General features: G+C 38.1%; 1 long non-coding RNA gene across 3 annotated transcripts in view; it reads right to left on the bottom strand.

Annotated features, from left to right (window-relative positions):
- The window catches only part of LOC108529097 (uncharacterized), a 129,480-nt gene that overhangs the window by 87,960 nt on the left and 31,211 nt on the right, over positions 1-10,309 (bottom strand). For all 3 annotated transcript variants that reach the window (XR_001885400.1, XR_001885401.1, XR_001885399.1), the window contains exon 2: positions 9,304-9,417. This is a non-coding gene — a long non-coding RNA (uncharacterized LOC108529097). The remainder of the gene's footprint in view (positions 1-9,303; positions 9,418-10,309) is intronic.

The raw sequence follows: 10,309 nt of genomic DNA, 5'->3' as shown, positions 1-10,309 counted from the left end.
ATATCATATAAATATGTATATTATACATGCTTATACCTCTGAAAAATGAGGATTTTAAAATTATTCTTGAGATTTTAGCTCTAATTCTTACCTTCAAATGTTATCTTTAAAAACTCAAAAGAAGGAAAACAAAATTCAATACATGATAATTGAAATAGGCATCTCTCACATGCAGTCACTTAGATGTGAACCCTAAGAAAACTGTAAGACGGATGTATTCACACCACTCACATGCAGCTACAATGTTTCATTAATGTCTCTGTTTATATAACTATGAATTAAAGATATGAATTTGTGGGCCAGAAGTATCATATTCAAACATATACTCACTATAACACTGACCATGATTTAAAATATAAACTATTGACCGAGTGTGGTGGCTCAAGACTGTAATCCCAACATTTTGAGAGGCTGAGGCAGGAGGATTGCTTGAGCCTGGGAGTTTGAGACCATCTCGGGCAATTAAGTGAGTCCCTGTCTCTACAAAAAATACAAAATATACCTGGGCATGGTGACATGCACCTGTGGGCCCAGCTGCACAGGAGGTGGAGGTGAGAGGATGACTGGAGCCCAGGGAGGTCGTGGCTGCTGTGAGCCATGATCATGCCACTGCACTCCAGCCTGGAAGACAGGGTGAGACCCTGTGTAAAAAAAAATATGTATGGCATTTTAAAATCTGTACATGCATATAAACAGATATGAATACACACACAGTCCCACACACATTTTACATTCAATATACTTGGATTCATGCTGTTTGAAATTTTGTACAAAATCTTCAGCATCACCTTATAATCTTTGAATATATCCATATCAATATATACTTTTTAGTGCTTGAGTTTTTTTATATTTTACTCTAGAAGAAATTTAAGAAATTATAAGCAGAAAACATATGGTAGGTCAAACCTACTGAGAAGAAATAATCACTTTTAAAATATCTATGCTATGTATTATGATCTCTTTCCTATGCACATATAATATGTACATTTATAAATTCATGTTCAAATTCTCCTGTAGTATAATTGTTAAAACAAGTTTTCTTCACTGATAACTTGAGTACTTTTCAAATATAATTAGTTATTCTTGGAAATAATGATAGGTTTAAAAATATTGACACTTTTTAAAACTGTGTTGGTAAAATTCATGTAACATAAGAATAACCATTAAAATGTTCAAATTCAGTGGCATTTAGTACATTCACAATGCAGTGCAAGCACTACCTCTATGTAGTGGCAAATCATTCTCATTACCACAAAAGAAAACCCTGAACTCATTAAGCAGTCATTCCCCATTCCACTCTATGCCCAATTCCTAGCAAACACTAATCTACTTTCCCTCAGTACTGATCATCACAATAAGTAGACTTTTTTGTCTTTCTTCTTTCACTTAGCATGCTTTCAAATTTCGTCCATGTTGTAATACATGTCAGTACTTCATTTCTTTTTGTAGCTGAATAATATCCATATGTATATATCACATTTTGTTTATCCATTCATCAAGTGATGGATGTTTGCTTATGTTCACCTTTTGGGTATTGTTAATAAATATATACAGTGAGTATATACATGTACTTGTTTGAGTATTTGTTTTCAATCATTTGTGGTGTATACTTAGGAGCAGAGTTGCTAGCTCATACCGTTCCTTCTATATTTAAATTTTGAAGTACTGATAAACTGCTTTTGTAGTAGGTGAATAAACTGCTTTTCGTAGCATTTCCACCAACATTCTAGAAGAGTTCCAATTTCTCTACCACCCAACTGATATTTGTTCTTTTAAGTAATTCCCATTCTAGTGGGTGTTAATTGGTATCATGGGGTGGTTTTGATTTACGTTTCTGAAAAGACTAATAATGGAAGCATCTTGCATAGAACTGTTGGTTATTTGTATATCTTCTTTGGAGAATCGTATATTTAAGACCTTTGCCTATTTTTAAAATTTACACATAATTGTACATATTTATGTAGTACATATGTTTTCATGCATCCATAAAATGTGTGATAACCAAAAAAGGATAACTGGGATACTCAACACCTAATGCATTTATTATTTGTTTGTGTTGGGAACATTTCAAATGTTCTTTTAGGTATTTAAAAATAAGCATTAAATTATTGTTAACTATGGTTGCCCTAACTATGCTATTGAACACTAGAACTTCCTCCTTCTGTCCAGCTGTATTTTCGTAGCCATTAACCAACCTCTCTTTATTCCCCTCCCTTCCTAACTTCTGGTACCCACCATTCTACTCTATAGTTCCATGAGATGGATTATTTTAGCTCCTGCATATAAGTGAGGACATGTGATAATTTGTCTTTCTGTATCTGGCTTATTTCACTTAACATAGTGTCCTACAGTTCCATTCATGTTGCTGCAGATGACAGGATTTTATTCCTTTTTCTGACTTAATAATCTTCCATTTTATATGCATGCCACATTTTCTTAATCCATTCATCCATCCATGAACACTTAGGTTGACTCTATATCTTCACTATTGTGAATAATGATGCAATGAATATGGGAATGCGTATATCTCTTTGCTGTACTGATTTCCTTTCTTTTGAATATATACTCAGCAGTGGGATTGCTGCATCATATGGTAACTCTGTTTTTAGCTTTTTGGAGAAACTCCATCCTATGTCCCATAGTAGCTGTATTAATATACATTTGCAGCAACAGTATATAAGCATTCCTCTTTGCTTCCTAGCCAGCATCTGCTATTTTCTGTATTTTTAGGAAGAGCCATTTGAACTGGGGTAATATGGTATCTCACCACGGTTTTGATTTGCGTTTCCCTGACGGTTAGTGATGTTGAACATTTTTTCATATATCTGTTGGCCATTTGTGTCTTTCTTTCAGAAATGTCTATTCAGATCATTTGTCCATTTGTAAATCAGATAATTTCGTTTTTGGTTATTGAGCTGAGTTTGTTTTACATTGCAATTTGTTACTCCATTGTTAGATGAATAGTTTGCTAAGATATTCTCTCTTTCTGTAGGTTGCCTCCTCACTTTACTGTTTTCTTTGCTGTGCAGAAGCTTTCTAGCTTGATTTACTCTCATTTGTCCATTTTTTGCTTTGATTGCAAGGGCTTTTCCGGTCTTATGCAAAAAATCTTTGCCCAGAACAATGTCTTAAAGCATTTCTGCAATCTTTTCTCCTAGTAATTTCATATTTTCAGGTCTTTTCTTAAATTTGTTGAGCCTTGTTCTGTGGCCTAACATATGCTCTATACTGGAGAATGTTCCGTGTACTGATGACAAGAATGTACATTTTAGAGCAATTGGATGAAATATTTTGTAAATGTCAGTTAAGTTCATTTGGTCTAGAGTATAGTTTAATTCCAATGCTTCTTTGTCTAGATAAGCTTTCCATTACTGAAAGTGGGGTACTGAATTTCCCCGTATTGTCGTACGCCATTCTATCTCTCTGTGTAGATCTTCAAATGTTTGCCTTATTTTGCTCTCCAAATATCTGGGTGTTCCAGTGTTGGGTAGATACATATTTCCAATTGTTATATCTTCTTGTTATATTGGCATTTTCATTGTTATACAGTGACCTTCTTTGTCTCTCTTTACAGTTTTTGACTTTTAATCTATTTTATCTAAGTATAGCCTTTCTTTTTCTCTCTTTTCTTTTCTTTTCTTTCTTTCTTTTTTTTCTTAATGGAGTCTTGCTCTGTGACTCAGGCTGGAGTGCAATGGCATGATCTCGGCTCACTGCAATCTCGGCTCACTGTAATCTCTGCCTCCTTGATTCAAGGGATTCTCCTGCCTCAGCCTCCCAAGTAGCTGGGATTACAGGCGTGTGCCACCGCATCCAGCTACTTTTTGTATTTTTAGTAGAGACAGGGTTTCACCATGTTGACCAGGCTGGTCTTGAACTCCTGACCTCAGGTCATCCTCCTGCCTTGGCCTCCCAAAGTGCTGGGATTACAGGCATGTGCCACCATGCCCAGGCAAAGTATAGCCTTTCCTGTTCTTTTTTCATTCCTGTTCATTTTCATGTTGCTGCTGATGCCCTCTCTGACTTGAGGTCTTCTTTGAGTAAAAGAGGAGTCCCCAAATTTAATGCACTGGGGTTGCTAGCTTCGACTCCACTTATTGTCTCTAACTGCCCTCAGAGATTTTTCTTCCTACAGGCAGTCAGGATGCTCTCTAGGGAGTGAGGCAAGAACAGCATTCCTGCAAAGGACACCAAAATGGGAGAGAACCTAGCTGCCTGCCTGGATCTCACATTTTATAGAGGAAACTGTGAGTCCAGGGGGAATTTTCTACGTGGTGCCTAGCAGCTTCTGGTTGGAGAATCATGGAGAGAGAAGTCCATTAATCTTACTAGCTGCTCATATGTATTCACTTTCTTATGTCCCCACAGATAGTCATAGTCTCAATTTTCAGTTCTGCAGTATTGATTGTGACAATCTCGGCACTAGACAGCCGTTTTTAGTTTTTTTGGGGATAACGTCAGATTGCTTCCACTCTACCATTTTGGTGATCTCACTCTCCCTTGGCCTATTTTTTTTTAAAAATTGGGTTGTCTTTTGTTGTTTTAAGAGTCCTTTATATGTATTGGATATTCGCAGTTTTAGATAATTGATTTGGAAATATTTCCTCCCATTCTGTAAGTTGGCTTTTCAAGTTCTGAATTGTGCACTTCGATGCAAAAGTTTTAATTCCAGGGAAGTCCAATTTATTTTTTCTTTTGTTATTGGTGCTTTTGGTTGTATAGCTAAAAAATCATTGCCAAATCTAAAGTTCTGAAGATTTATTCCTATAGTTTCCCTGAAGGTTTTATAGCTTTAGCTCTTACCTTTAGACATTTGATACATTTTGAGTTAAGTTTTGCATATGATGTGAGGTAGAGGTTTAACTTCCTTTTGCATGTGGATAACCAGTTGTCTAAGCACTATTTCTTAAGGGGTCTATTCATGTCTCATTAAATGAACTTGATAACTTTGTGAAAAGTCAATTGACCACAATGTCTTGGTTTATTTTCAGACTCTTCATCTCTTCCATTAATCACTGTGTGTATTCTTACTTAATTATCACACTGCTTTGATTATTCTAGCTTTTCTAGTAAGTTTTGAAATCTGGAAGTGTGACTCTTCTGCCTTGGTTTTTCTTACTCAAACTTTNTCTAAAGTTCTGAAGATTTATTCCTATAGTTTCCCTGAAGGTTTTATAGCTTTAGCTCTTACCTTTAGACATTTGATACATTTTGAGTTAAGTTTTGCATATGATGTGAGGTAGAGGTTTAACTTCCTTTTGCATGTGGATAACCAGTTGTCTAAGCACTATTTCTTAAGGGGTCTATTCATGTCTCATTAAATGAACTTGATAACTTTGTGAAAAGTCAATTGACCACAATGTCTTGGTTTATTTTCAGACTCTTCATCTCTTCCATTAATCACTGTGTGTATTCTCATTTGATCATCACCCTGCTTTGATTACTCTAGGTTTTCTAGTAAGTTTTGAAATCTAGAAGTGTGTCTTCCACCTTGGTTTTTCTTATTCAAACTTTGGTTACTCAGATCTCTTGCAATTTAATAGGATCTTTAGAATTTGCTCTTTCTTTTTCCCAAAAATAAATGCTCATGGGAATAATAATTAGGATTACATTAAATCTATAGATCTCTATGGCTAGTATTGCCATATTATAAATGTTTAGCCTTCCAACTCATTACCACAGGATGTCTTTTTAAAAAATCTAGGTAATCTAAGTTCTCCAATACTTTGTGATTTTCAATGTACAAGTCTTTCATCTGTTTAGTGAAACATTCTCCTTAAAATATGATTTATTTTGAAGCTATTATAAATGGAATTGCTTTCTTAATTCAATTTTCAGATTTTTCATTGCTAGTGTACACAACTATAACTGATTTTACCATTTAATGTTCTATCCTGCGGGGCTTGCTGAATATTGTTCATTAGCTCTAATATAGTTTTTCTGCATTTTAAGCATTTTATAAGATCATCAACTTTATGAAGAGAGATAATTTCCATTTTTTTCTTTTCAACTTGGATGCCTTTTATATATCTTCATTGTCCCATGATCCTGACTAGAATTTTAAGTGTGCTGTTCAAGAAAAGGGCAAAAGTGTGCATTCTTGCCTTGTTCATGATCTTAGGAGGAAAGTTTTCAGTCTTTCACTCTTGAGTATAATACTACCTGTAGACTTTTTATAAATGCCCCATATATTGTGTTGAGACAATGATCTTCTAATTATAGATTCTTGATTGTTTTGAGTTGCCTTTCCGGAGAGATAGACTACAGAAGTTCCCTAATGCATAATTTTCATTGATGTCACTTTTGTCACCTGTTTTTGAATTTGTAGAAACAATCATGCTTCTTGAAAACATACCTGCCACAATAGTCATACGTGATAACGTGAAGTGAGTTCATGGGTAATGCCATCTCCAACAAATACTATTAAAACGTAGATTGATTTTCAATCCCTTTCACTGCTCTTGGTTTATGTGTTTATGTACAGCAGTCCACTAGAAGAAGATGTAACTCTTCCTCGATGCTCAGTGGTTCAATTTCTCTTTATGCCCTTCTAGTCTTCTCCAGACAATTGAGTACCCTTGAGACCCTCAGAAAAGTTACTCGCTCCTGCCATATCCCACTTGGAACTGGTCTGTCCTTGGTGTTCTCACATTGCTGCAACAAATGACTCATGCCTCACAGCAGAGTGACACTGCCTGAAAGCCTGCTAACTCTTGCTGTAAGGGAGAAAACATAACGCACCCATCCATTCCCCACATAGGCACTGTGTAAAGTCTCAGGAAATACTTGAAATATATGTAACGCATGGGAAATGTTGTATTTTTATGTTAAATGATGCGACCATGAGATATAACTGAGTAACCTTGACAGGAATTGAACATATGTACTATGAGTATCATTCCACGTGGAGTATATGTGGCAGGCAGCAATGACAGCTGTCGGATCCCTCCTCTAAGGCTGATGACAAATTACTGCCTATAATGCAAAACATGAGGCTAGAACATGAAGAACTCCCTGGTTGTCTGGGTGGGGAGCCAGGTCAAAGAACACCAGAATTTGTAAATTGATTGCCAGAGAAGATCTCCAAGCTTCAAGTAATTTTCTCTTTGTGCCTTCATCCCTGAAGAAGATAATTTTATACCGTGAAATACACTGGCCCTGTAACTCTGTGAAATAAATCATACCCTCAAAGACTTGGGCAAGAGGATATTTAATTTCTGAAAGCAAAGATTCTTGATGAGGGCGGGTCTTGTTTGATTTCAAGTGGAAAACAGAAGCAAAAGTGCAGCAGTAAGACCAACTGGCCCTAAACCGGGATAAATGTAAGGCAGCCATGTTTGGTGGCACCTTTGTCTATGGGTGGCGTTTTTTCATACAAGAAGGGCGGGAGTAGAGGGCTCCAAGACAAGACTTCTTGGCACATCTGGAGCACTACTGCCATCGTGAGGATGTCGCTTAACGAAACCCTACGCCATTATAGAGTTCTAGTGAGGGCTACCTGTTGGGGCAGATCTGGTCAGGTAAGAGGTGGAAGAGGCTTGGCCTCTATGCTGGGAGTCCTTGCCTACTCCTCTAAGGCTTTAAAAGAGACCTGGACATTGGCGGTATCTTGCTACAGAACCTGGAGAGTGAAGGTTATAATAGCAAATCCTGTAAACTTCCCTTGGAATAACCCTGTTGATTGTACGCAATGCTACCAGAGACCCAAAGATCCATAGCAAGATGACAGCTCGTGAAAACCTGACTCTTGCTCCAAGGGGCAGGAACAGGAAAGAGATGCCCATAAGAATCTACATGTGTCTTTGAGAGGGTTCCTGCTGTCCTGCCCACAGCAGGAGGGACAGAGGCAGGGAATGGCTGTTTATGAGGACACAGAGAACGCAATTAAGATTTTGTGATGGGCCAGGCGCGGTGGCTCACGCCTGTAATCCCAGCACTTTGCGAGTCCAAGGCAGGTGGATCGAGGGACCGAGGCTCCGCCCCACGACTTCCTGTACCAGGACCGCCTGGCGGCTGCTGCTTCACTCCAAGCCCCTCACTCTCCAGGTTCTACACCAAGATACCGCCAAAGTCCAGGTGTCTCTTCAGGCCTTATAGGAGAAGGCAACAAGACCTAGCCTGGAGCCCGATCCTCTTCCACCTCCTCACAGACCAGACTTTCCCCTACAGCGAGGCTTCCCGGGAAGGACGATGTAATGGCCTAGTCTGTCTAAACGATTTCCTCACGGTGGCAGTAGTGCTTCAGATTTTCAAGGACACCCTGTCTTAGAGCAGTCTTCTCCCCCCCTTCCTGTCTGAAAAAACGCCACCCAGAGACACATGCGCCAGGAAATATGGCTGCCTTGCATTTTGCACAGTTTGGGACAACCTATGCAAATTCCTGTATTTTGCTTTTCTTTTCATGTGAAATCAAGTCAAGGCCTAACCATCCATCCTCATCAGGAATCTTGTTCTTTCAAGAAATTAAATGTTTTCCAGACTTAGTCTATGTGGGTTAGCTCAGCACTTTCACATGGTATCAAAATGTCTGTCTCAGGCAGGAAATTAGACAGATCAGAGAAGAAAGGCGAGAATAAATTGTCAGAAGCCTGGAGATCATCATGAGCCACCAATTCACAAGTCTAGGTGATCTTTGACCTATTCCCCTCCCCAGACAACCAGGCAGTCCTTCTCCATTTTCTCAGCTTACCTGATGAATTGTCAGACAGTGTTTGGTAGGAGTCGTAAGAGAAGGCCAAGACAGCACACATCATTGTATGTAATACATTGCTCCACAGAGCATGATACATACACTTACATCCGTATAAATTCCCATTAGAAGTTACACAGTTTGGGGGCAGACGCAGTGGCTCACGCCTGTAATCCCAACACTTTGAGAGGCCAAGGCGGGTGGATCACTTGAGGTCAGGAGTTTGAGACCAGCCCGGCCAACATAGTGAAACCCTGTCTCTACTAAAAATAGAAAGATGAGCCAGGTATGGTGGCCCACACCTGATGTCCCAGCTACTCAGGAGGCTGAGGCAGGAGAATAGCTTGAACCCGGGAGGTGGAGGTTCCAGGGGGCCGAGATCACGCCACTGCACTCCACCCTGGGCGACAGAATGAGTGAGACTCTGTCTCAAAAAAAATAAGTTACAGAGTTTTAAAATTGTCCTATGTTTAACAGTGAATAATTTATTTTTCCACATGTTCCTATGTCATCAAATATTTTTCAGCTTCTTCTTGTGATTTGAGTGTGTGTGTGTGTGTGTGCCTTCGTGTGTGTGTGTGTGTTACCTCTTATCTCTTAGGTATCAGACTTACAATATCTTCTTACTAGCAGTGGTATTTGCAAGCCAGGTAGTTGCGTGTTCCTGTAGTTTCAGCTTCTTGGGAGGCTGAGGCAGGAGAACAGCTTGGACCCAGGAGCAGAGCAACCTGAAGAACATAGTGACACCTTAGTCTCTTAAAAAAAAAAATTAAGAGAGTATGATGTTTGCCACGTAGTTAAAAAATAATCTTGTGTACACCAAGAAGAAAAACACCATCATAAAATCTGTTAAGACAACTGATAATATGTTGGGTTATTTTCTTCCATACTTTTCAATGTATACATACATAGGCCTACTATATTTAGGTTCACACAAAAAATAAATCTATATTAAAATTGGATTAATCTGTAGTGGTTTGGATCAGACCAGATGTGTATTCTGACAAAGTTTTGAAGGGAAAGTATTTGCTTGCATTAAATGCATGTACAAACTCTCCTTAACATCTTGTTTTGTATAAATAAGTACATATACACATACATACAGATATAGGCACAAAGCAAGGTAACTGAAATGATTACCATGGCTAAAATATAGTCAGTAAACATGTGTACACACATAGGTGTATATATACCATAAATAAGTGGTCTCTCAATCCCAAGAGGAAATGACTTTTAAAATGGTTTTATCACACATTCACGTATTCCATTGGTCATATAAGAACTTCTCTATTTAAAGTTCCCATGTATTTGTATGTCCAGTGCTCAAATATATTCTCTACATTTATTGTAGCTTAAACATTTGCAAACTTGTTAAATATTCTTAAGATTATTCTTAAATATTTTGTGGGATGCTAGGTTTTTTTTAAGAGTGCCTTCTTGTTTTTGGCATTTCTCAAAATTAGATCTGCTTCTTTACAATATTTTCAGATACAGTAGCCCTGCATATAGAAAAGCAGTTAGGTCACAGTTAATGCCACCACCAAGAAACAAGCAATTTCAAAATGCGGATCTATTATCAGTATTCCCTTTTTCTTTCTTCCTCTCCTTCCTTCCTTCCTT

The sequence above is a fragment of the Rhinopithecus bieti genome, unplaced genomic scaffold (genome assembly GCF_001698545.2).
Source record: "Rhinopithecus bieti isolate Rb0 unplaced genomic scaffold, ASM169854v2 scaffold_6568, whole genome shotgun sequence".
NCBI lineage: Eukaryota > Metazoa > Chordata > Mammalia > Primates > Cercopithecidae > Rhinopithecus > Rhinopithecus bieti.
This window is presented reverse-complemented; position numbering and strand designations above follow the sequence as displayed.